The sequence below is a fragment of the Polypterus senegalus genome, chromosome 3 (genome assembly GCF_016835505.1).
Source record: "Polypterus senegalus isolate Bchr_013 chromosome 3, ASM1683550v1, whole genome shotgun sequence".
NCBI lineage: Eukaryota > Metazoa > Chordata > Cladistia > Polypteriformes > Polypteridae > Polypterus > Polypterus senegalus.
This window is the reverse complement of record NC_053156.1, coordinates 267842387-267870006: the sequence shown is the minus strand read 5'-3', so window position 1 is coordinate 267870006 and position 27620 is coordinate 267842387. Positions and strand designations below refer to the sequence as shown.

Sequence of the window (27620 nt, the reverse complement as noted above, 5' to 3'; positions counted from 1 at the left end):
TTCCTCAAAGTGCTCACAGCTGAAGGAATTGCAAGAGCGGCCACTCGCTTTCTGCACTGCAAACCTCATGTTAGGTATGCCAAACATATGCACATTATATATATTTCATTATAAATTACATAGATTATAAACATAATTTGCATGTTTGTATGCATATCATACACACACACACACACACCTCCCCAGTAACAACTACGTGGAGGTACAGCATTGAGTGTAGAAGTCTTACAGGGCTCAATTTGCCTTGTTTTCGAGTTTCTTTTGGGGACTTCAGTTTACCAAGTAGTTCAAAAATCAAATAATAGAATTTTTTTTTTTTGTCTCCAGATTTGAGTGTTTCAGGAGTAATTTGTGACAGACGGGTATCAGTAAGAGTGAAAGGGAAGGTCTACGGGATGGTAGCGAGACCAGCTATGTTATATGGGTTGGAGATGGTGGCACTGACCAGAAAGCAGGAGACAGAGCTGGAGGTAGCAGAGTTAAAGATGCTAAGATATGCATTGGGTGTGACGAGGATGGATAGGATTAGAAATGAGTACATTAGAGGGTCAGCTCAAGTTGGACTGTTGGGAGACAAGACAGGGAGGCAAGATTGCGCCGGTTTGGACATGTGCAATGGAGAGATGCCGAGTATATTGGGAGAAGGATGCTATGGATAGAGCTGCCAGGGAAGAGAAAAAGAGGAAGGCCTAAGAGAAGGTTTATGAATGTGGTGAGAGAGGACATGCAGGTGATGGGTGTAACAGAACAAGTTGCAGAGGACTGAAAGATATGGACAAAGGTGATCTACTGTGGTAACCCTAGTGGGAGCAGCCAAAAGAAGAAGTCACCAAAGGGAAATTTGGCTTTTTACGGAAGCTAGCTTGCCAGCCAGCCAGACAATAGAACAACTACAAAGTAAGAAATTTTAAAAAGACTCCTGACCTGGCACTCCCAGTCAAAATGAAGCATTATGCAGACATATTGCTGTTGGTATAGGACCTCTAGTTGCATTTCTTGACACGTCTGCTGATTCTTTGGCTGAAAGTCATCAGTGTGTCACAGATAGAGAATATGCAGGATTGTTCACAATGGCACTCAGTTTTGTTTTCATTCGCTCCTTTGCTGCTACCTCCAGAGTGTCTCTCATAATGGAGTCTACCCATTAATTTAGACGTTAATTCGGTAGACCTCTCCTGAATTGATGTTGCTAGCCCAGCACACCACAGCATAGAAAATTGTACTAGCCATCAGAGTTGTAGAAGATGTGAAGGATGTCACTTCCCTCATTAAAGGAACACAGTATCCTAAAGAAAGACAGAAAAAAAAGAGCCCGTTCTGCCCTTTCTTATGTAGTCCCTTTATGTTAGAAGACCAGTCCAATCTGTCACTGATGTGGACCCCCAGGTACTAACAGGAGTGCACCACCTCAATATCCACTACCTCTTTGGCTCTTTACATTAGCATTGCTATTCCAGTCTAGTTTCTGAGAGTGTGAATATTTCTGTGAATCTACCAAGAAATAGACTGGCATACAATAGAAGGCGACAGCCACTTTTTGTAACTGTAATACCCGATTCCGGATTAACAGAAAATGGAGGCAAAGAATACTTAAAATATTCAAGATGCAATTCATATCTGCTTTCTGAAATAATAATGATATTCAGTAATGCCAGTTTCTCTCATATGGATGGATGAAAACAGAAAACTAAACATGACGTCAGAGAAGACAACGCTAGGGGAATGTCTTTTCTAAATATGAAAGAATTTTTTTTTTTTTTGGATTGAATTCACAACTATTCCTGCTTTCCCACTAACATCACAAACTATGGCCAACTGATTCCTTCCTGGGGTTTACAAACAAGTAAACTGAAGGAGGCGCTACGTGTACATTGAATTCTTTAAACATAAGCAAAGGATGTTCATGTTGACACACTTTTCTTCACCGCAGTAATAAATTATTTTTTTGCTGCATTTCATGTGTAATGAGTCATGAGGACAGAATTTGAAGAAAAAGCAAACCTGAAATAGTTATTAAAGGTTTATGATGAAAAGCGGGCGGCATGGTGGCGCAGTGGTAGCGCTGCTGCCTCGCAGTTAGGAGACCCGGGTTCGCTTCCCGGGTCCTCCTTGCGTGGAGTTTGCATGTTCTCCCCGTGTCTGCGTGGGTTTCCTCCGGGCGCTCCGGTTTCCTCCCACAGTCCAAAGACATGCAGGTTAGGTGGATTGGCGATTCTAAATTGGCCATAGTGTGTGCTTGGTGTGGGTGTGTTTGTGTGTGTCCTGCGGTGGGTTGGCACCCTGCCCAGGATTGGTACCTGCCTTGTGCCCTGTGTTGGCTGGGATTGGCTCCAGCAGACCCCCGTGACCCTGTGTTCGGATTCAGCGGGTTGGAAAATGGATGGATGGATGATGAAAAGCATACATTTGGGCTTGTATGATGAGCTGTGATGATATGAACAGAGAAAACTAAGGTTTTTAATATAAATCTTACATCCTGCATGATAATACAGGCCGAAACCAAACAGACACACACAACTAGGGGTGTTCATGGATGGTAGAATGCAAAGATAGCCATTCAGGGTCTCAATATCAGAATTGCAAGAGGTCAGGGAAAATATGCATTAAAAAAAAAAGGAGTACTAATAATATTGTCACATGTACAGAATACAGTGAAACGACAAGTCCAAACAGCATGCAACACATTGTCACGATAAGCTGATTTTCTATTAAATAAAATTAAGGTGTTTGTCAAACCTGCCAATATTTTGATGGTAGAAGTTTCCCTGTGTTGTTTGCCAAATTTTCAAGCAACAATGCAACCAGCTCTGCACTGAACCAATGACAGAACACCACAAGTAAACTTTAGTAGCTTCATTCACTGCCTCAGTTTGAAAATCCGATGCACTGAGAACAGAAAAGATCTCAAAACAGATCGCAAAAATGTCAGCAAGTGACCTGCTGTCCCTCAGCTATGTGGAAAGCCAAGACATGGACTGATTAGTAAGTTATGGAGAGACAGGGTAAGAAGATCCCTGCCACAAAATAGCTACGTCTTCTCACTTCTACACGCGCTCTGATCACTCCTATGTGCGCCACAGGTTTGTGATGAACTTTGCCAGATGATCCACAACAGGTAAAATAAAAGTAATTTAAAAACAGTTAGAGATTTTTTCAATTTAAATAAAAACAAACCTGCTGTATTTTTTCCACTGCCCCAATGAAGTATTCCACAGGGTGTATAAAGCCTTGCATATCTCTTGGAAAATAAATACAACAGGTTTCCCTGCTGTTCATTGCTTAATGCTAGCAGACAGCACGTCTTCCTTCTCTCCAAAGCATTTCTTCGGCCAGGTAGCATGAAACAAAGGAACCCAATTTGTGTCCAATTGTTCCAGCTCAGATTGTTAAGATTCTGACAGAAAGCAGCTGAACTGTCAGTGAAAACCTGAGACCCTCCTTCTGTTTAACTAGGCTATACTAGGCAGATCTGAATAGCATTTGTACATCTGTCGGCTATATTTTTTCTCAATATACACAATGATTCACTGCACAATATACAACCCTTCGCATATCAGCCACTTTAATACCTTGCATTACTTGTATTAAATAAATTAAAACATGAATGAGCTTTAATTACAGTGAGCAAATTGCTTTCCAATTTATGAGGTGTGGATACCAGCAAATCCATTCCATCTGAACTAGTGTGGTGCCGAGGTGTCACTCTTTGCATGGCTGCATTCAGGCCCTAATCTGGAATCCGGAGTTGGTTTGTCATGTGGTGGGTGAGGCAATGCGCTGTGCCAGTGTGTGCTCCCAACCTCAATACCAGCAAAAGTATAGTTTTTGGGTTGGTCAACCAAATATTTTCTCATGTAACCCTTATAGATACCCTAATATACACTCATAATGTGCAATTCTAGTAATGACATCAATATGGCATCTTAGAAGGCGTTTCCATGCCCACTGGGATTCCATTACTTTCACAGGTGGCTCCAGGAAGATTTATAAAAATGTGCAGGAGAAAATAAAACAGGCCTGTAAAGGAAAAGCATCAAAATCTTCAATAAATCAGACAAGTATCAAGTCGGAGTAGAATTTGCATTACCTCCCATCATCTTCCCCTAAATTACATAACATTTTCGAGCCCACTTCATCTAATCTGCAGTTGTGGGATACCTGACAGCAATGGGTGCAATGCAGTAACCAGTGGGAGATGCTTGACATTCTCCAATACTTCTTAGGTGCCATTAAAAAAGCAGCTTAAATACAGTAACACTGAAAGCTAATTTTGCACACTTGATTTAATTGATCAAGGAATTTGGAATGTGGACACCCAGATGCAATTTCTTGCTACAATAAAGTTTAAAAATAAAAACAGTTTCCAACATATCTTGTGACAATATTTTATCGAGCACACAGAAATGACCAGTTCCTTCTGGGTAGCAGCCAGTTGTCTTTCATCTGCAACACCCCTCACTCAGCAGCAGGGCACTGCGATTTCTCTTTGGTTTTATTTCTTCTCGTGACCTTTGCAGGATTGCATTCATGTTTGCTACAGACATACTTCTATAATTGATTTGTCCTTTTCTATCTCACTTCTGAGCATCCAACTCGTCTTCCTCTTTTCGGTTCCCCTTCCCTCTTTTACAAAGCAGTACAAAGTTTCAAAGCCAGAAAAAATTCGTACCATAGAAGATCAAGCCTATTTATACATTTTAAAGCCCTTTTTCAGCTTTCATCCAGATGCTAATATGAATAATCCCAAATTTTTCGGAACCCAAGATAATAAAGAGAGTTTGAAACCTGCTTTGCTAACATGTGCTTTGCATTTCTTTAGAGAATTGGGTTCTCCAGCAAAGCAGTAAGCCTCGGTAATGCCAAAATAATTTCTTCTTCATTTAGAGGACTCTTCCTTTTTCCCCCAAAATGATTTAATTATATCATCTGTGAATCTATTTGCTTAACCACTTCATCAGTTCAGGGTTGTGTGCAGCTGGTGTCCTTCCTGGCAGCACAAGGCAGAAACCAATCCTGGATAGGGTGATGGCCCATCACACTCAAAAACTCCCCCATCAATCAAACCGTTACATCTTTGGTTGATGATGGAAAACTCACTTACAGACGCAGAGATAATGCTTGCTACTCCACACACACGCCGATCAGGCTGAGGACACTGAAGCTGGGAGGTCCCTGCAGTAACAATGCATTCCATAGTGCTGCCCTTCAGAAGATGACTATCCATAAACTACGTTCAAGTATGGGGTGAGAAAGTGCGATAGAAAAATCAAGTACAAGCTCATGTAACACAGTGCTGGTGTCTGTCCTAGGACTAAATGATAAACTATGAGGAACAAGGTAAAGTTATCCAGCGGAATTCGGAGAGGAAAAAATAGAAAAAATGAACTTAGGACTATGAAATGTGCTGTAAATGTCAAACCCATTTTAACACCCAAAGCATGATTTAGAATGACCTTCAATAACTTGAGTAAAGCTGTGAGCTGTTAGCAAAGTGAATCTCCATTAACTAAAAAAAAGTTTGGTTCTGAATTTGATTTATAAATGGTCGCACTATATTCCTCATCTATCCATCCATTTCTTGAACTCTTTTTCCATTACTGGGATGCAATGAGCAACTTAACAATTACAGCAGTTTCACATGTATTTTGCTTTTTCTGTGAAAGCAAACCACTGCAAAAATCAGATTTTAAAACACTAGTTACAGCAGTTAGTGCGATGTAACAGAAATGTGGGCTTTTCTTGCGAGGAAAGTGAATACTTCGGTTTACAAGCACACAGTGAAGAATAAAGCTATTAGGATTTTGCAGAGTTCCTTTTAGAAAGGAATAAAGGTTTTTCTCCTTTTTAAAAAGCAGTTCCATTTTTCCCCATTTTATTGTTACTTGACTTATTTCACATATGAAACTGTATAGGCTGCAGAAAAATCTCTCTTTGCAAATGAAATAGTCGGGCAAAAATACTTCAACTGGTTAATTGCTTTCCCCACCCTAGAAAGAATCCAAAACCCCAAATTATCTCCAAAAATATTCATACAGCACTCTACCGTCTTATATACTGCCACACTCAAAAGTTCTTTATTTCACTTAAGTCTTGTCAATGTCTCTACCACCAACTCCAAACAGTCCTTGTGAATTAGAATTAGAGGCTTTTATTGTCATTATATCATGTATAATGAAATTACAGAGCAACTACTCCTTTCAGATGCCACAAAAATAAAACAAACAGTTAAACAAGTAACAGTGCTGCATATAAAAACACTAAATAAAAAGAATTTAAAGAATACTAATTAATAGATGCTAATTGCTGGCAACATGCAGGTAAAACAATTGAACTACCAAGGACATGAATATTACACAAGGAACACTAATGATGTAAGATACTGCACACAGGACAAACTGAATAATAGTGCACTAGGCTGTGATTATTGCACATAAATTACCAATGATATGAATATTACACAAAGAATGTAGATATTGCACATAGAACAAATATTGTGCTGGACTACGATCATTTCACATTATTGTACATCCAAGAAAAGGTGAGCAGAGGAGTGTCGAGAGAGAGAAGGGATAGGGATAGAGACAGACACGTGAGAGAGATGGTCAGTGCATGTTGAGATTCAATGTAGTTAGGGCTCAGGGAAAGAAACTCCCCAAGTCGGTTTGTCCTGGATTTGACTGACCTGTAGCACCTACCAGAGGGCAACAAGTCAAACAGGTGAAAACCAGGATGTAAAGGGTCCTTCAAAATGTTTTTTGCCCTGCCAAGGCAGTGGGAAGTGTACAAGTCTTGAAGGGAGGGCAGACAGTAGCTGACAATCATCTGAGTTATATTGAGGACACACTGAAGCCACCTGCTGTCTGCTTCAGTGCAGCTTCTGTACCACACTATAAAAGATCACTGGCAGCTTTTGATCCAGATTATTCTTCCTAAGCAGTCTCAGGAAGCAAAGTCACAGCTGTGCCCTTTTAATGACTGCTTTTGTATTTGCAGACCAAGACAGGTCAGGAGAGATGAAGGTACCCAAGAATTTGAAGGCTGGGATGCTCTCCACACAATGACCATTGAAGTAGAGAGGTTCGAGACCTACACTGATATTCACCACTTGTCATTTTCCCCAAAACCATCAGCACAAATCTCATATTTTCCTTACCTCCTCGACATACCCTTTGCCCCATCTATCTGACAGCCCAACGTACCTTTACCAACAGCCAGTTCATTTGCCAATAAGAAACCCTGCAAAGAATCACAGCTTTAAAAGGACATCTGATCCAAAAAGAAAAAAAAAAAGTCTTCTCTTGAAGGCAGAGCAGTTCTTTATCTTCACACGTCACTCTTAAAAATAAAAGGTTCCGAAATGGTTCTTCAGAGTGATGCCATAGGGGAACAATTTTCAGTTGCCAATAAGAAAGCATAATCTGATTAAAAAATCCATAATTAGCCAGGCATTTAGACCATTTCATAAAGGGCCACAAAACCAAACAAATAAGTAAAAGGAATCAATCAGTACGCAAACTAATAAAACAAACTCTCCTAAATTGTACTAATCTGTCCTTGATTTTATTTTAATCTTAGAATTTGGAGTTACAGTAAATGGAAAGTGCAATGGATGCATATTCCAGGTTGCTTATATTGCTTATACGGTGTCTACTAATCCCACCAGGTTGTCCAGATGATGTGATACCTTGTGCTTTTGCTCCATGTTTCACAAGCTATCTAAATTATTCACAAAGATGGAAAGAATCTCATCCCGCTGATAGCACCCCACTCATTTGAATAATAAAGTTCTATTGTTCAGAGGAGACCTGTAATCACAAACCTGGTTTCACCAGGCATTTTAGTTTCAGGCTCTTTTTTTTGCATACCACAAGAACTGCTAAACTTCTCCCACCCCGCTGTCTTTCATTCCAACTAAAGCTTTTTCTTTTTCGGAGCAGAACCAATATGTTCAGAATAGAAATGTTCCAATTATTGTGTCATCTTAAAAATTTGAAGACAACCTGGTAAGGAAGGCAAACTAAACAGTAGTTCGCATGCCCTGGGTGGCATCAGTGACTTGTGGACAGAAAGGTTGGAAGGTCAAAACCCAAAGTGAGACGATTGCTTAATGAAGCGGATAGAGTCACTGAAGCACCATGGATAACTCCAGTAAGCCAATTCTACTACTGAACAATTTTATTTGTGTCCCCCCTGGAGTAGAGTCACAATCATGAGTGCAGCTAGAGAGATGGCCTGAATCACAGCGATCAACTGACCTGCACTGAGACATTTTAACTGAAAGAAGTCATAACATAGATGGGGCTTCTTTTCAATATTATTAAGATGTGACTTTGAAAGCAATAATTATATTAAATACATACACACACATACATACATTTGCATGCGTATACAAAACCCTAAGTATTAGCCTTAAATTTTACTTGCAGAGTCCAATTTAAATGTTTGTCCAGTGGAAATTTGGACATGAAGCCAGCATATGCAGGCTTGAAAAAAAAACATGCAAACAATAAATAAGACTTCCAACACCCTCCAAACCCCAACGCATCAAAACCTCCCCCAAGAACTTTGCCTCCATATACATACATACATACTGTACATATGTACACACCCACATATTTTATTTTTATATAAAACACACACATACATATTATATACACACTACACAAGTAAAACAAACCACTCCCCATAGTTGCAGATTTAGCACTTGACCAAAAGGTCTAAAACTGTACTGAGATTAAAACATCAGCCTGACTGTAAAACTAATGGAGTAATCTATTTTTCTGTCCCTGCCCACTGCTTTAGAGAGTAAAAGTTGACTAGCAGGTGCCATATAATGACACGAAAAGTAATATAGGACATTCTTGAAAACATGCGATTACATAACATTGACATTTTTTTTTTTTTTTTAGAAACTGTTACATCCTTCCCATAGAGGAAATGACTGACAATTTATTGTCATGCAGGGGAGCATTTTGAGTTTTGAAATGAAACACAACCAGTCCTCTTGAATGAATGAAATGATTTGCATAATTTTTCTCCTAAAAACTGCTGGTATGACCTAGATAATGGGATTGTTCTCAATGCTGAAATGGCAAATTGTTTTTCTTATTTTCTTAATCTTTGTTGTAAGTTATTTGCAATGGATATGTTAAAAAGCTTGTATATTGTATATATAATTAATTATAATATTTTTTATTCTTTGTTTTCCTATATATTGCATAATTATCTTTTCATCCTGGGCTGGTCTTGAAGTGAGGGATCTGGCCATCCAAACTTCACTTTTGGTCCTCCATTTTGTGAGCATCATGCAGAAGGTCATTGTGTTTGAACTCTGCCCTACATGTATGCATATGCCCGCTCTGGCATCTTTGCTGCCATCTCTTTTTTAAGGTGGTTTAGTTGCCCCACTTTTTAGCTGTATGGTACACAAATATGGGATTCTAGCTGTGAAAGAAATAATCATTCCAGAGGGGACTGGACGGTCTCTTGGTCTGAATCCCTACAAATTTTATTTTTTTTCTCCAGCCTTCTGGAGTATTTTTTTGTTTTGTTTTTTCTGACCACCCTGGCCATCGGACCTTACTTATTCTATGTTAATTAATGTTGACTTATTTTTATTTTTTATTGTGTCTTCTATTTTTCTATTCTTCATTTTGTAAAGCACTTTGAGCTACATTTTTTTGTATGAAAATGTGCTATATAAATAAATGTTGTTGTTGTTGATATGAGATTACATACAAACAGATACTGTAGCTGTATGTCTCTTAATAATTATTTATTATCTTAGAAAAATGAATAAAACGGTACCTATGACCTATTTGTAATCAGTTCTGACTTTATAACCAATTTCTTTACACATGTATCCATCAAACTACACACAGATGTTAAAAAGGCCAGAGGTTTGAACTGAGGACCCCAGAGCTATGAGCAGTTGCAGTAACCACAACACACCATTTTAGGACTTACTTCCAGTATTATTCAATACACTTGATTATTTTTCTCACATACGTTAATAAATGCTCATGCTGGAGGACTATTTCATGTGTTGACCTATCCCTGAGTGATTCCAAAGTGAATGTTAATGGGTAAGGAATGAAAGGATTCTGACATACTGAGAAAAACACATAGCTTTATGGATTGCTTCATGTCTATCAGACACACATTGTGTACTAATACTAGAAGAGTGCTCACCGGTCCTCTCTGGCTTCTTTACTGCTGTCCCTTCCTTAATAAGGTACACTTACCCCATTTTATTCACCATTATGGTACACGGATTGGATTCATTTCCAACGCACAGCGTTTTCTGTATGCCCTTAGTGTTAACTTTTCCCACGCACCTTTCTTTGTCATTTCATGCGAAAGTTCCTTTTCATGGCCCTTGAGGTTAAAATTAGTCAAACACACTTCCCATCTTTGGCTTTATCTATATGGGCTGTGTTTAGTTTTTATTGTAATGCTTAGTTTCTGTATTTCATACAGTACTGTAATTCTCCTAATCCATATACTGCCTTGTGACGTTTCTTGCTGTTTATGTTCCTAAATGAAATGTAGATTGATGAAATCACACCAATGACGTAGGTGGATGGTCACCTCTGGGAGCAGCTCAGAGATATTGGAGGAATGCCAGTGTATACAACTCCACTTTCGAATGCCTTATTGGATGGGCACAAATCACAGACAACAGTCCCACTATTATGTGGATGGGTGGCAGGGACTGACAGCAGTATTAAAGGATGCAAGCGGCGCTGACGCTTTACCAGTGTTTGTCTGTGCCTCAGACTGGGGCCATCTGGAATAGTATGTTGCAATTATAGCAACAGAGTTAGCAGGGTGGTATAGCGGCTAAAGGTTACCATTTCTACACACTTCTAACCTCTGTGCAACCCTGAGCAAGACACTTAAAAAGCCAGTGCTCTAACTATTTAAAAAGATAAAAACAGTTGCATAAAGTGTATTACTTAGTTCTTGAGACTTTGTCTAGTATAGATAGATGCTATATAAAATACAGGGGGGTTATTTGTCAGATATAATACACTCCAGAAAATACAGCAAACTATAGCCGACTGAAAGCAATTCACCGAGTGCTATGGCACCCTAAAACAAAAAATGTGTCATTCAGCACAGCAAGTCTGCTCTGTTGATACAGTTTCTAAAATAATGATGTTACTAAAAGAGAGACAGAGAAGTTATGAAAAATAGTGGGCAGATCTGCTCCACAACACGGAGGTTAATCATTAATAACCACGACTGAACAAACAGGCCCAGACTTCCTAGCAAACTTCACCATGTTATGCAGTGCGTACCCTTTGCACCGCCGCCAGGAGACTACTAGCAGCAGCTGGAATGATTACCTGCATTAATGTTTACCCAAGGCTAGGAGGATCTCCCTTCTTCTCTACCCACCTTGTTGAAGGGACGTCCTAATCGTGTGGGTCCTCCCACCAGTGTGCTATTAACTTCACTCAAATTAATGAGATAACCAACAGTTTAAAAATGACAGCAAAGAGAGACAAGAACAACATACAGGCACAGCTCCGAATGACCCTAAACATGGAGAACTTGGTTAGAAATGAAATGAACAAACCCTGTTTAGAAGAAACAAAAAGTTAAATCACTTAACATAAGGGCTGTCATGTTTAGTGAGCCATTAAGCTTACTAGTTTCAATTGCTTTTTTTAAAACTGCTTTCACATTTAGAGGTAATAAACTGCTCTACAATGCATCCACCCATCTATTCGTTCATTCATTCATTCATTCCCAAGTCCACTCAACTGTAGCAGGGATGTTGAGGATGTTGTAGCCTATCCCAGCCGGGCGTTGATCAGGCACAAGGCAAAAGCAACCCCCAGACAGGGTGCCAGCCCATTGCAGGGTAAATGCACACACAGTGTACAATACTATACAATTCAATTTATTTTTTGTAGAGCCCAAAATCACGCAAGAAGTGCAGCAATGGGCTTTAAGAGGTCCTGCCTTTTGACAGCCCCCCAGCCTGGACTCTCTAAGAAGACAAGGAAAAACTCCTTAAAAAAATAAATAAATAAATAAATAAAAAATGGAAGAAACCTTGGGAAAGGCAGTTCAGAGAGAGACCCCTTTCCAGGTACGTTGGGTGTCAAAAAGAAGGAGGTCAATACAATACAATACGCAGAACAGAACGAGTAATCCTCAATCTACTCTCTATATATAAAATCCTAAGCCTAAAATTGCAACAGTGACATTTTTATGTCATGTTTATTGTCATGCTTTAACTCGGGCTTATTTTAAAACCTACATATATATGTTTGGTATCATTCTTTTCAGAATTTATCGAACTTTAATGTGATGTTGTTAGATTTTCAGATTCTTATTCCGGTTTTAAACTATAAACTCAAAAATACCAGAAACTCACATGTCGCGAGATGAGACTTTGTGTCAAGAAATTTAACCATTCCCGGGGCTGGAAATAAAAGACAAAGAGTAGGACAGTTGCTGTACAGGCTTTTAAATGTTCGAAGCACCGCGTGAGATGCAGATCATGCAACACTGCAGCAACAGCAACCCAGCAGCTGATTGAGCAAAGAGGAGGTAAAAAAACTGTATGAGCACTTTGAGTCGTGAGAAAAGCGCTATACAAATGCAAAGATTTACTATTATTATTTGTTTCCCATTGTATCACCGTTTAAGAGGGGGTTTCAGCGAGCAGGTGGGAACCCCCTAGTACAATATAATAGTAAAATAAAAATATTACAAGTACAGAACAGAATTTAACAGTAGATGATATCACATAATATGATTTGGATTTGTTTACTGGAGACCTCGGCCATCAAGCGCTCACACCCCCCCCAAACTGGCCATTCCACAGCTGAGACAGCACTTGGACAGCCAATCCGATGAAAGGACCCCTCTACCCGACGAGTCCAGGTTCAGTTTAGTATCACCAATCCACTTCAAGGCTGTGTTACATTTGACGAGTTTTGCAGAGATTTTTAGTCGTTGCTTTCATTTATATAATCTTAGGAAGTCAGAGTCTGTCAGCCGTGTGCTCCCCTGAATGCAGTCCTTTAATAAGACATGCCCAGCAATTCACTCCTTCTAGTCCAGAACTCCCTCCGACAAAATCAGTTTGATTTTGTCTTCAGTCGTAGAGGTGGGCTGTATGGGTATGAGAGCTGACAACCAATGAATGCTCATCCAGAAGTTCAATGCATAGAATGCAGTTATGAGGAATAAGGAGCGTGCACGTTTTGGATCGGATCTCACAGGCAGAAGAAAAGCTCATCTGTCTGATGTCTCATGTTTTCACATACCCCAACAGAATGGGGAACGAAAAAAAAAAAAAAAAGGCTACAGCGGTTAACCCTTTTTACAGTACCAGCGTCAGGCAGCATGGTATTGATCAGAAAAAGGGGCAAGCACGACTATGCTGGAAGGTTGGTATTCAGTCATTAAATGTGATATGCCCATTGATTTTCAGTCGTGTAGGCCCGGCATGGAGTTCAGCAACTGCATTCGGCAAATCTGATATACTCCATGACTAGAATTACACGTAATGTGACATCGGATTAACTTGCTCATCTTTGGACTGTGGAAACCCAGTGAAAAGCAAAGCAGGCATGGGTAGAACATGCAAACTCCATGCAAGGAGCACTCTGGTATCCCTGTTCCAAAGCAGCAGCGCTACCACTGTGCTACCATGCCACCCTGCAGCAGTACATTGCATGTTAAACAGTTAAATATATTGGTTTTTGTTCAGTAGTACTTTTCTTATTCAAACAGCTTTGTATGCAGTTTTAAATTAAAAAGGTCTCTACAGTCAGAAAGGTAAGACAAGTAACATTAGCAAACCAGCATATTCCAATTCAGGGTTGCAGGTGGCAGGAGTCAGTCCATCACAGAGCCCAGAAACTAAAATTTGGAATTGCCAATTAACTTTATTTTCATGTCTTGGGAATCCAGCAGAAAAAAAAAACCTATTGAGACATGGAGAAGACATACAAACTCCACACAGACAAGAGCCGGGCGCTGATCCGTACAGCAGCAGCACTAGCAGCACTACATGTTACAACGCTGTCCAGTAGCACACATATCTAGTTTACCTATGAGGTTTGTTGCTATCATACTGTAGCTTCTCCCACATAGGAGACTAGTCATCCTGTCCATTTTAAGTCACGTCAACTATTATAACTGTTTTGAATTTAAACTCCCGAGTGTTTTTAGCATTCAGGCCAATTATAATACAGCATAAATGCAAAAATGAATCCACCTTTTAAAAAAGCAGCTCAGTGGTATTTTGTAAAGGAGTGCTGCCTTTATGTTAATTGTAAATGCTTTTAGCAGGATTCTATGTTAGTATTTGACCTCCTGTGCGACCCTGACCAAGTCACTTAACTTGCCTGTGCTCCATTTGTAAAAGATCAACATCAAAGATTGCAGACTGCCACGGAACTCGACAATTCCTTGAGGTGGTGTTTGCTGTAGAAGAGTGCGATATAAAACAGAGCGTATAGGTTGAGAACACTGTCAGATGGATATGTGAAAGACAACAGCAAGGACAAAATCCTGCTAAAGAACAGGTTTTCAGTGTTCTGCAAGATAAACTTTGATAGCACTTAAGAAACGCATCCATCCATCCATTATTCAACCTGCTATATCCGAACCACAGGGGTCTTCTGGAGCCAATCCCAGCCAACACAGGGCGCAAGGCAGGAAACCAATCCCGGGAAGGGCGCCAGCCCACCACAGGGCACACACACACCCACAGACCAAGCAAACACTAGGGACAATTTAGGATCGCCAATGCAGCTAACCTGTATGTCTTTGGACTGTGGGAGGAAACCCACACAGACACGGGGAGAACATGCAAACTCCACACAGGGAGGACCCTGGCAGTGAACCCAGGTCTCCTACCTGCAAGGCAGCAGCGCTACTCACTGCGCCACCGTGCCACCCAAGAAGCACATCTTCACTCCAAATGTTTTTGAATGTTTAAAAAAATTTTTTTTTTTTTTTAAACCACAAATGAATATCTGAAAAGCTCTTGGTGCAATGCAGCGTTGTTAGCGTGACCAGATGGTTTAAACTGCAGGGCCTTTAAGTTCCAGATGAGTGCCTTGCAATGCACTCACTCAGAGAGGCCACGCGCCCAAAGTGGACAGCCGCCCATAAAGTAAAACAAATAGCTTGTGGTAGACCACAGTCATCTTAAAAGGGGTGGGTGAGTGGAGGTGGGCAGGCCAGACCTACTGAACCAAGACGGCAGCCCCATGTTCTTCACTGCAACCATTTCAAACACACTTTACTCTTAGTTCCAGAATTATTGTGCATCATAAAAATGTCTTTGTAGTTGTGCACCCAGGAAAGACCAGAAAACAAAAGCGGGCCCCCCTTGATTCATTACAACGTTAATAATCTCCAGTGTAATGAATGTGAAAGGCTTTCAGGGAGCAACGTCTTCATACTTATAAAGCCTAATCTGTCTTAATTGTTCTTGTGTAGGCCTTGGTTCTTCTCATCATAAAAGTCAAGTTTATGATGTATGACTTTCAGCCAGGAATGGCTTGGGTAGGAGTGAGGGGCAAAAAATACCACAGTATGATTGGTCTGATATGATTGGTCCGATATGATTGGCTGTGATGGTTGGCATGCTTGCCTTTCAACCGAGAAGTCCAAGTTTGAATGCCACTCATTACATTTCATTTTCTTCATGAAGCCTATCCCTCGCTATTCTTATTATGGGCCCCAAGCTGCTTCAGGTGAAGTCATATGGTCTCCAGGGCGTTTTTATTTCAAATTTGAAGTTTTTGCACCAGAAAGATAAACCAAGAATACTAAGAGTAGTTACAGTATGTGCTGCCATATATGCTTGTTGAAGAATCACCTTTTAGGTTTATTGAAGGTAAGTGATACCACCTTGGGGGAGTGGGGGCACAGTGGCTAGCACTGGCATCTCTTTTGTCACCCACAGCAGCAAGAAGATGCCCACTGAGGGAAATTGACTCCACCCTACCAGCTGGAGGACTATAAAAGAGCGGATGCCCCAGAGAAAGGGTCTCATTTTGGACCCAAATTGCCAGCAACACAATGGTCCTGATGAAGGCCCGCTCTGAGCCAATACCGTTAAAGAACGTCACAAAGACACCTCTTTGTTTCTGTTTAAAGTTGCCTGTAAAGCCGCTGAGCATTTGTTTAGTTTGTTATTTTAGTTGTTACTTTAACATGGCCTTCTCCTAACTTCACTTTAACTTAATCCTGATACTCTGTATGTTCAATTCATCATAATAACTATTCACAGTGGCTCTAAAATCCGTACTGACCCCCAACTCTCTCTTCTGTTTATTTTTCCAGTTTCTTTGTGGTGGCGGGCTGCGCCACCACCACCTACTCAAAGCATCATGATGCACCAACATTGATGGACTGAAAGCCAGAAGTCTACATGACCATCATCATCAGGTCCTTCCATGAGAACCCTAAACACAAAGAGGACTGTTTGACTTATGTTAGGTAGATTGCCCAGAGGGGACTGGGCGGTCTCGTGGTCTGAACCCCTACAGATTTTTTTTTTTTTCTCCAGCCGTCTGGAGTTTTTTTTTTGTTTTTTCTGTCCACCCTGGCCATCGGACCTTACTTATTCTATGTTAATTAATGTTGACTTATTTTTATTTTTTATTGTGTCTTCTATTTTTCTATTCTTCATTTTGTAAAGCACTTTGAGCTACATTTTTTCTTGTATGAAAATGTGCTATATAAATAAATGTTGTTGTTGTTATTACTTATGCTAGGATTAAAACAGGTGACACCCCAACACCTCCTCGAGGTTCATGAATGTCCTTCCATCCGTCCGCGGTGCCAAATGCAGCAAATTTAAGGGTAATTGTAGTGTGCGGCCAGGGCTCTTGCCCGGCTGGGATGCCTCTACGCTGGGAGGATCGGGGGAGCAAGTGTAGCCAGAGCGTTATCTCCCCCGGGACGCTAGATGGTAACGCCCCTGGGTTACAACAGTGCCTCAGACTCCCGCAGGGCTGCGTGGGAGTTGGAGTGTGGTGCAGCCCTGTTGGGATCCACAGGCGCCGCCAGGGGGTGCTGCAGCAGGAGCTGCTGAGCCCTTATGGGCAGTTAATCCGCCACACCCGGAAGTGCTGCCGGAAACGAGTAATCAAGAACCTGGAGCACTTCCAGGTGCGATATAAAAGGAGCCAGCAGCCACTAGTCAGGGAGCCAGAGTCAGGAGGAGGAGCGATGAAGCTTTATCGAAGGACTGAAGGAAAAGAGTAAAGGTAGGGATTCATTGTTTGTGCTGCGTTATACTTGTGTGGAACGGGGAAGGTGCTTCCAACAAGGGAAAAAGAAAAGAAAATCAAGAGTGTGCATTGAACTTGTGTCCCACGCGTGTCTGTGTCGGGTTCGGCAGGCAGTGCCAGCCTACTGGACCACAGTAATACAATGTAATATATTGTATACTGTAATGGAGTTACATTTTGTCTTTCCAAAGCCCAATAACTGCTAGTTGCATACATTGTGATATTTATTAATTCTCTGACACACAGAAGTCCCAAAAAGGCACTATATAATTGTAATATAATAGATTGCTGCAGGAGATTTCTTTTTTAATCCTTCCTCAATCCTGGACATAAGCTCAGCCTCAGATGACACCCTGCCACGAAACAAGACAGACACAAGAAAAAAGAAAAGAAAAAATAAACAGGGCCCTAGTCTCATCCCATCTGTCACTTGTGATTCATATGTGCGTTTAATGAAACTCCACACCTCTAGAGTACTATTGTGTTCAAGAGGGCTTGCAATTTAGGACATAATACAAATGGCACGTATCACCCAGTTCCTCCCTGAAGAGATGTCACACAGTCATGACACAACCACAGGTAACAAAAAAAAAATGCTTGAGTGACATCTTTCAGAGCGGACAAACAAAGACGCTTACTGTATGTTTGCTTGTGGGAGAAAGAAGGGAGACAGCCTGGCTCATCAACTCGTTCTTACGAGGAAAATCCCACATTTTGCCTAACAATACTGTATATACAACTAAACGTGCTAATCCATTATAAGACTTAAACAATGAACAGACAGCCCTTCATTGTAAACATTTGTTTTTTGAATATTTAAATAAACCACGTATAGAGTTTTAATCATAAACACAAATGGGTTTAATCTCCCAGAACTGAGTCCGGCTCCCTGTAACACACAATTGGATTAAGCAGGTTTTGAGAATGTTGTGTTATATAATCCATCTGCTGCAGTCTTCAGCTACTCAGGCCGAGTCATAATGGCAGGAAGTGCGGTCAAACGGTGAACAGGATGACTTCAGTGCCAAAAAATTTGTCCCGTTTAAACCTCACTCATGACTCCTATATGCAAGTCCCTTAACCTGCTTGGGCTTTCTTCTCGAGTTAGCAGCATTTTAATAATCACACAAATGACCAGACATTCTTTCATTTCTATATAGTGGTGTCTCTTAATAGCATCGCCATTGCTGAGCACTTCACACGTGCATAGTGTGACTTGGACCTGTGGCGGATGAAGGACTTGCTCAGAGATCCAGAGAGGATCAGAGGTATAAATTGAACCTTCAACAGCCCTTTTTACTAAACCACTAACAACACTGCCTGCCTACCAGCTATAAAATAAATCAGAGGCTACTCTTTTCACATTGTACACAAGTACATTATAAAAATAACGCTTTTTGATAAGAAGAGACAAACGAGTCGCCTGTTTCTTTGGCTCAAGGGCTGCTCCACCTAAGTTCTTCCCACCATAATGTGAAAGCACTGGGCATCAGGGTGTGATGGATCATAGACCTAACGATTGTGGATCAGCCAGATTTGATAGTTGGATAATGCACATGGACAGTGGGACTCAACCCAACTTTAATTTAGGGGAAACAAAATGAGGTGAATAGGATTGTCAAGCTTGCTGGGTCCCAAGGCCTGTTCCTTGTCGGGATGGATGGATAGATAGATAGATAGATACAGTGCATCCGGAAAGTATTCACAGCGCATCACTTTTTCCACATTTTGTTATGTTACAGCCTTATTTCAAAATGGATTAAATTCATTTTTTTCCTCAGAATTCTACACACAACACCCCATTAATGACAACGTGAAAAAAGTTTACTTGAGGTTTTTGCAAATTTATTAAAAATAAAACAACTGAGAAATCACATGTACTGTACATAAGTATTCACAGCCTTTACCATGAAGCTCAAAATTGAGCTCAGGTGCATCCTGTTTCTCTTGATCATCCTTGAGATGTTTCTGCAGCTTAATTGGAGTCCACCTGTGGTCAATTCAGTTGATTGGACATGATTTGGAAAGGCACACACCTGTCTATATAAGGTCCTACAGTTGACAGTTCATGTCAGAGCACAAACTAAGCATGAAGTCAAAGGAATTGTCTGTAGACCTCCGAGACAGGATTGTCTCGAGGCACAAATTTGGGGAAGGTTACAGAAAAAGTGCTTTGAAGGTCCCAATGACAACAGTGGCCTCCATCATCCGTAAGTGGAAGAAGTTCGAAACCACCAGGACTCTTCCTAGAGCTGGACGGCCATCTGAACTGAGCAATCAGAGAAGGGCCTTAGTCAGGGAGGTGACCAAGAACCCAACGGTCACTCTTGTCATAGCTTCAGAGGTCCTCTGTGGAGAGAGGAGAACCTTGCAGAAGGACAACCATCTCTGTAGCAATCCAGCAATCAGGCCTGTATGGTAGAGTGGCCAGACGGAAGCCACTCCTTAGTAAAAGTCACATGGCAGCCCGCCTGGAGTTTACCAAAAGGCGCCTAAAGGACTCTCAGACCATGAGAAACAAAATTCTCTGGTCTGATGAGACAAAGATTGAACTCTTTGGTGTGAATGCCAGGCATCACATTTGGAGGAAACCAGGCACCGCTCATCACCAGGCCAATACCATCCCTACAGTGAAGCATGGTGGTGGTAGCATCATGCTGTGGGGATGTTTTTCAGCGGCAGGAACTGGGAGACTAGTCAGGATAAAGGGAAAGATGACTACAGCAATGTACAGAGACATCCTAGATGAAAACCTGCTTCAGAGCGCTCTTGACCTCAGACTGGGGCAACGGTTCATCTTTCAGCAGGACAACAACCCTAAGCACACAGCCAAGATATCAAAGGAGTGACTTCAGGACAACTCTGTGAATGTCCTTGAGTGGCCCAGCCAGAGCCCAGACTTTAATATGATTGAACATCTCTGGAGAGATCTTAAAATGGCTGTGCACCGACGCTTCCCATCCAACCTGATGGAGCTTGAGAGGTGCTGAAAAGAGGAATGGGCGAAACTGGCCAAGGATAGGTGTGCCAAGCTTGTGGCATCATATTCAAAAAGACTTGAGGCTGCACTTGCTGCCAAAGGTGCATCGACAAAAGTATTGAGCAAAGGCTGTGAATACTTATGTACATGTGCTTTCTCAGTTTTTTTATTTTTAATAAATTTGCAAAAATCTCAAGTAAACTTTTTTCACGTTGTCATTATGGGGTGTTGTGTGTAGAATTCTGAGGAAAAAAATGAATTTAATCCATTTTGGAATAAGGCTGTAACATAACAAAATGTGGAAAAAGTGATGCGCTGTGAATACTTTCCAGATGCACTGTAGATACTAGAAAAGCACTGTGACCGGGCTATGGAGAATATCACATTATGCTTAAACCGGAATCCAATTCAGAGTCACTGGGGGCCGGAATCTGTCCTGGCAGCAATGGGTGCCATGCAAATGCCAATCATACCAATCAATTGCAGGGCACAGAATCACATATCCATATTGGAGCAAGTTTAGAACTTCCAATCAGCCTTTCCATGCACGTTTGGGATGTGATTGGAAAACACTGACTGGGCATTCATGGGTCTACAGAGCTAGCCGTGTGATGCGACGCCCATATGCAAAAATATTTGTCATAATGCTTTCATTTTGGTATCAGGTTTCAGGACCAGATGCTCTCGGAGTGCAGTTGGCATGGAATTGTTTTAATCTTACAACTCAAAGTCTAGAAGGTAACGTCAATTAAAAAAAGATGTCCAGATGTCAGTGAGCAAGCTCAGTGATGTACTAATTGCATCATCCAGGGTTGGTTCTCAATTTGTGCCAGTGCTGCTGGGAGAGGCTTCAGCACTGCTGCCCAACCCAATACTGGATAAGCAGGTTAGAAAATGGATGCATGAAGCTTATTTCATTGTATTCCCAACACTTTACTGCTATTGTATTCCCAAGTCATCAAGCAATTGTGAATTTACATTATGTGGCAAAAGGTGACTCCAGTTTAACCTGAGGGCATGTTTCTGTTTGAAGTGAGTGCATCCATCAATCCATTTTCTAAACTCTCCTTTCCCAATTACACTGTCCAAGAAGCAGCAGGTGCAAGTAAAGAGCCAGGCCTGCTAGGAGAACCAGTCCGTCATGCAGCATAGTCCAGCAATCCTTCATTCTGTGGTAATTAACTTAGCATGTTCATGGGGGAAAACCAGATGATTTAAAAAATAAATATCACTAGGATAGCAAAAAATGGAAATGTGACACTGATGTTACCAGGCCTTGGACTGAACCCTGCTGACTTACACCCTTGAAAGTAAAAATGCCAATAGGGAAAACATCTCTGGTGCCTAAAGGAACCATCCTCAAGAAGGTTCTAGAAAAAAACTCCTCATTTATTTAGATCTGTAACAGGTTCAATGAATATCCAAGAGGAAATGAAAACAGAATTGTGAGATAGGTTCATGATTTGAAAAACACTCCTTCCATGTAGCCTGCTATACATTAAAGATTTCCGCTTTGTTCACATACAAGGAACCATTTCAAAGCCCAAAGACCGCGTTGCGTTTGCAAAGATCTGTTCCTTGAATGAAATGTATGCGTGTGTGTGTTTTTTTGTCAAGCCATGTTTCCACAGGTAACCACATAACCCATTAAAGTGCCATTAAAAGAACCAGGGATTTTAAGAGTGTGGCGACAGGAAAGTCAAACACTGATTATTTGTGCCGGATGGACTTTTATAGTGATCATGAACACGGTCACAGAACAATTAACATTACAGTTCAAAAAGAACAGCAAGAACACAAAACACAGAGCAATAAAGATAAGAGAGTAAATCTTAGGAGAAATGGGCAGACACCACTTTGGAGGAGGCTCAACCTGAACATGCCACAGATGAAAGTACTGGAACAGCCATTTGCTTCACTGCTAACATGTTCTCGCTTTGCCACCTCTGGAATTTAGTAAAATATGTGTTACCTGAATTATGCAACATGCATTCTTGTGACATGACAGACACCTAAATGGTGCGTGCATGAAGTTAGCTGGTGAGCCAGTATATTGAGCCTTTAATATACAATTGGGGTTGTTGCTATCAAGAAAGTTGTGTCTCAGCATGGCTATAAATCAATTCATTTTTTATATTTTATAATGCCCCTCACTCAGTGCAGACCCAGAATGCTGCAACAAGTCCACACATAAATACAAAATACCACAAATAGTGAATATACACAGGAAGAAAAAAAAGGGTTCTAAAATGTTTAAATATAAATTGAATTTAACAATGTCCATCTATCAACATAAAACAAAGTTAAAATGAACACAAAGCCTCTAACTACGCTAGACCTGACGGCGTGTCCATGCAGTACAGTAGCACTGGGGTTCAGAACGTACACACAAAGCTAAAGGAGGCACCAGGAGGAGCGGCAGTCATCTGTAATCCGAAATCCCAGACTCCGTTTTCGATTATGACAGACACTTACTTAAATGTGTGTGGCTGATTAGTATTTTAGCACAAACTGTACAGGTTGAGCTATTATACGACGTGCTCCTGCGGTATGCGTGCGTAACAAAGCATGCGCACTTTTCTTTAGAGACCAGCAGTTGAGGGGAAAAAAAATATTACGACGCATAATTTCTCCTACTGGATATGGTATTACAGAACAGTTGTACAAATCGCAGTGCGTATGCGGTTTAAATAATAACTGCTTCGAAATCAAAACACAGTCGTGCATACCAGTAGACCAGTGCACTCGGATTTCTGTCACCCCGTCAACCGAGGGTTTTCACTTGCAGGGGCAAAGTGCGGTCGTCCCGACCCAGCTATGCGAGTTCCCGTAACAAGCCTACCCACGATCCTTAATATACGAGGAGAACCTTGACGAAACGTGCTCCGAGTCTGCCACTTCAAGAGATCTCAGGGCAAAAACGGGGCTCTAGCAGAGGGTGGGCATGCTCATTCGAAATGTTTTGACAATTCTTGGGATAAAGTTCTTAAACTGTTAAGCTAAAGGCGTTCTCACTGGGCGCGGCTGGACTAAATCGCTCAATATTTGGCAACGAAAACCCCAAGTTAAGAGACGGGGGCCATGTCGCCGAACTCCCCAAAGTAAAAACCCCATTTAGCAGAGTGGTTTCAACTTCAAAAGTAACCGTCGTATGTAAATCCGATTCAGACAAAATCACAGCCCTGCTAATCATGTCGCATTGCTTAGATGAGCTAGTAAACATTTTTTTTTCTTGTTAAGTCGCGTATTGTACGTGTTTCTTACCTGTTGTGCTGTCACTCTTGCGTTTACTTTATTTCACCAACCTCGATAAATTTACTCACCCAAAACCAGCTGAAAGCAACTGCCAATGGAGAGCTTGCTAAATCACCTGAAACAGGTAAATCCTCATATGACCGACTTCACCCAGTTTCGCAGTCGCCAATGACAGGTTGGGCTCCGCCCATTAAGAACATGCCGGCCAATCTCCTTCCTGTCTGCCTTACTTCTTTAGTGCTTCGGACGCGCCAGTCCGGTTTTCGAGCTCAGCAGTAAACATTCGCGGGAATGCGCTGGTCCGTACAGACGCTTTAAATCCAACTCGAGGCAGCTTATTCGCGAGGGAAGCTGCCTCTAACCGAATTTGCCGTCATGTTTCTGATCGCTTGTGATTTTAACTTTTTTTTTTTTCTAGATGCAGAAAACGGTGATATGAGGGATATTGTGCAAAAAAGGGTAACGGGATGTGAAATTGATAGTAAGTTATGGTGATGGGAGACTTTTGATCGTTATATAAGAGGAAACTTGGAAAGAGGAAACATAGCAGAGAAAGACAATAACACATTGCTTTCATATTGTATATAGCACTAGGGTGTTGTACCGTGTTAGCCATTATAAATGTAGAGAAAAGTCAAGCAAAATAATACCGCGGCCTGAGTTGCCTCGAAAGCTTTCATATTGTAATCTTTTTAGTTAGCCAATAAAAGGTGTCATTTTGCTTGGCTTTTCTCTACATATACTGTGTATATATGTATATATAATAAATCATTAAATATTATATATAAATATTAAAATATATATATTTACTGTATATATATTTGTATTCTTTTTTGACAGCACTTACTGGCTTCATTTCAAATTATGGCTGTGTCCCCTTCTCTACAGAGTTTGCCTATTCTCCAGGCACTGCAGTTTCCATGAAATTGAAGTTAACAGTCTCGCAGCTACTAATTCAGACAGCTTGTGCAAACCAGTTACTTATTCAACTTTAGAAGAAAGACACAATATTCTGCAATGTATATGTTAATGTGTATTATTACAATTGATCTATGAGTTGAAAAAAAATCAATATTCCACATTTTAAACCGGCGCAGGTGCAAATGAGTTACATTATGTTGGGCCAAAGTAATTGCAACAGTATTGTGAAAATACAAATGCCTTTGTTAAATTACAGTTGAGGTTGGGCCAGCCCAATGCAAGTCCATCCATCCATTATACAACCTGCTATATCCTAATTACAGGGTCACAGTGGTCTGCTGAAGCCAATCCCAGCCAACACAGGGTGCAAGGCAGGAAACAAATTCCAGGCAGGACACCAGCCCACTGCAGGGCACAAACCAAGCATACACTAGGGACAATTTAGAATCGCCCAATGCAAGTACCTGAGTGAAACTGACTGGCAAAGTTGGCACATTCCCATATTATTGGGATATACTGTGTTGTCTTATGTAACAGAACAAGATGCAGAGGACAGAAAGATATGGAAGAAGATGATCCACTGTGGCAACCCCTAATGGGAGCAGCCGAAAGAAGAAGACTGTGGTGTCTTATGGGCCCTGTAAAGAGTTAAATGACATCAAAACCCTTCATTTTTACAGATCCGAGAAAATATAGAAGTCTTTGTTACAATGCAGTTGAGTTTTGCACAGCCCCAACACAAGTACCCGATTGACATTGACAGGTAAAGTTTGTACATTCCCATATCTAATTATTGCGAACAACTTAGAAAGAAAGCCATTCAGTTCTGTCAGATAGTTGCCATCCATATGTTACCATCAGGATGCAGATATATGTTTTAAAAGATAAAGAACAACAAGATTAAAAACTCTTTTTTTCCTACAGATGTAAGCATTATTCAGTTCTGGTACTTGCAGGGATGATGCTAAATGTTAAATTCTGCATTATTACTTTATGTACTCTTGAAAGTAATTATTTTTCTTTGCATTGATCTTGAGTGTGTGTTTATGCAATAACATTTGTTGTCAAAGGTTGTGTGTTTTTTATCTCTTGGATCTCTGCTACAATGTCTTCTGTTTTTGTACTGTCCTGTTGCAAACAAATTTCCCTCTGGGATAATGAAGTCTACCTAATCTTACAAAAAATATTATTTGTCATCTGCAAATACAACTTAGCTTTTTCACTCTTCCAACATTAATAAAAAATAAAAGTGGCCACTGATGAAAGTTACCTTCATTGGTGCAATTAAAGGGAGCTTGCTAAGACAAAGTATCCATTTGGTCTTTATTATTATATGGTGTCTTTATCAAGGAAGGCTTAGGGGTCCAGGATACCATTCAATTGCAAACATACAGTGTTTACTGTTTTATTACAGGCAGATTAAGTGACGTGCTCAGGATCACTAAAAGTGGAAGGTGTGAAATAAACCAAAAACCTTTGGATTGTATGGTCCAGTGGCTTAAGCACTACAGAACACTGCCTACCATTTCTTCTGCATGTTCTAACTTATTAAATAAATAGTACTTATCATTTTGTTTGGCTTCTCTGATGTAAGGCCTACCAGCCTGATGTTTGGATGTAACCTGATTTCTGCTAACTATGAAACATCACTTCTGGCCTGAGAGCAAATATCTGCAGCCAGACTCTACTGGCATGTCTTATCCCTTCTATCCAGCAATACTAAATTAGTCTACTGTCTTGGCATCCTTTGCCAAGCTAATTATTTATGTAATATCTCTCTATGATATAAAAAAATCTTTAGATGCGACAAGACTTTTTAGGAGATGAGTCTTTTTGGAAAAGATTTTTTCAAGTCCCAAGAGACAAGAATATCGCCATGAGATTCTTTGAAGTCACGCCCTCCTCTCAACCATTTCCAAACAAGACCACGGTACTCTCACCCCTCGGTCTTGTGAATGCTTTTGTCAGACACACTTCCTGCGCTTCTTATAAATTTTAACGTTTTCCTCACTTTAAGTTCCCAATTAAAGACAACAAATTACTGTATGTCCAAATCTTATTGAAGAATTAAGGTTAATGAACAGAAAAAATGAGTACACAGACAATCCTAGCACAGAGAAACAATGAAATCAAATGACTTTATGCAAAAATTGTCGATCGGTTACATGGCAAATTGGTTAAATGCGAATTGATAGACTAGGCTGAAACAGTTGGTGGTGATCGTGCGGAAGATGAAAACATCAACTTACAATATCACGAAGAATATCTACAACCGTTAACACCATCCAGTCTTCCACCGCACAAAATACTGTAGAAAGAAGGATGTATCCAAGAAAGGTAATGTAGTACATCTTCCGCGGATAACATTAGACAACAGAGGAGATTTTGATATGTCATTCGTATTATGTTATTTGTATTTGCAAAGACAATTAACAAATCTCAGAGCCAAACATTCGAAAAAGTTGTTTTATTTAATAGAGAGAAAGAAATGGGTGGCGCAGTGGTAGCACTGCTGCCTCGCAGTAAGGAGACCTGGGTTCGTTTCTCGAGTCCTCCCAGCGTGGAGTTTGCATGTTCTCCCCGTGTCTGCGTGGGTTTCCTCCGGGTACTCCAGTTTCCTCCCACAGTCCAAAGACATTCAGGTTAGGTGGATTGGTGATTCTAAATTGGCCCTAGTGTGTGTGTGCGTGTGTTCTGCGATGGGTTGGCGCCCTGCCCGGGATTGGTTCCTCCCTTGTGCCCTGTGTTGGCTGGGATTGGCTCCAGCAGACCCCCGTGACCCTGTGTTTGGATTCAGCGGGTTGGAAAATGGATGGATGGATGGAAGAAATTAAATTCAATCACGAAATGTAACACTTCACATGAAAATTGAAATCTGTTTAAATGGTACATCCGCATCCCCATACACGAGTGGCAGAACTGCAAAGAGTTAGGAACATAATGTGTTAGGATGGAAAGGATGCCACATCGTTTGATGGAAATGAAAATTATCAACCTACAGAGGGCGAATTCAAAGACACCCCGCAAATCAAAGTGAAAAAATGACACAGCTGGCTAGTCCATTTTACCGAATTTTAATTGCATCAACTCAGAATCGTACTCAGCAGTGTGTATGGTCCCCACGTGCCATGTGCTTGTATGCATGCCTGACAATGTTTATGCTCCTAATGTGACGATGGATGGTG

General features: G+C 40.8%; 1 protein-coding gene and 1 long non-coding RNA gene across 3 annotated transcripts in view; one reads left to right on the top strand and one right to left on the bottom strand.

Annotated features, from left to right (window-relative positions):
• zgc:158258 (uncharacterized protein LOC791186 homolog) overlaps nucleotides 1-23673 on the bottom strand; it is a 38717-nt gene extending 15044 nt beyond the window's left edge. The window contains exon 1 of one of the 2 annotated variants that reach the window (XM_039749135.1): nucleotides 23583-23673. The gene's annotated coding sequence lies outside the window, so the exon portion shown is untranslated. Of the gene's footprint in view, nucleotides 1-23523 lie in introns of both variants that reach the window. The other variant, XM_039749134.1, reaches the window with a different exon arrangement.
• An 82-nt stretch (nucleotides 23674-23755) lies between these two features.
• LOC120526147 lies at nucleotides 23756-24760 on the top strand. Its single transcript, XR_005633081.1, has 3 exons — nucleotides 23756-23813; nucleotides 23933-23995; nucleotides 24355-24760. It is a non-coding gene; the product is annotated as an uncharacterized LOC120526147 (long non-coding RNA).
• Nucleotides 24761-27620: the final 2860 nt, after the last annotated feature.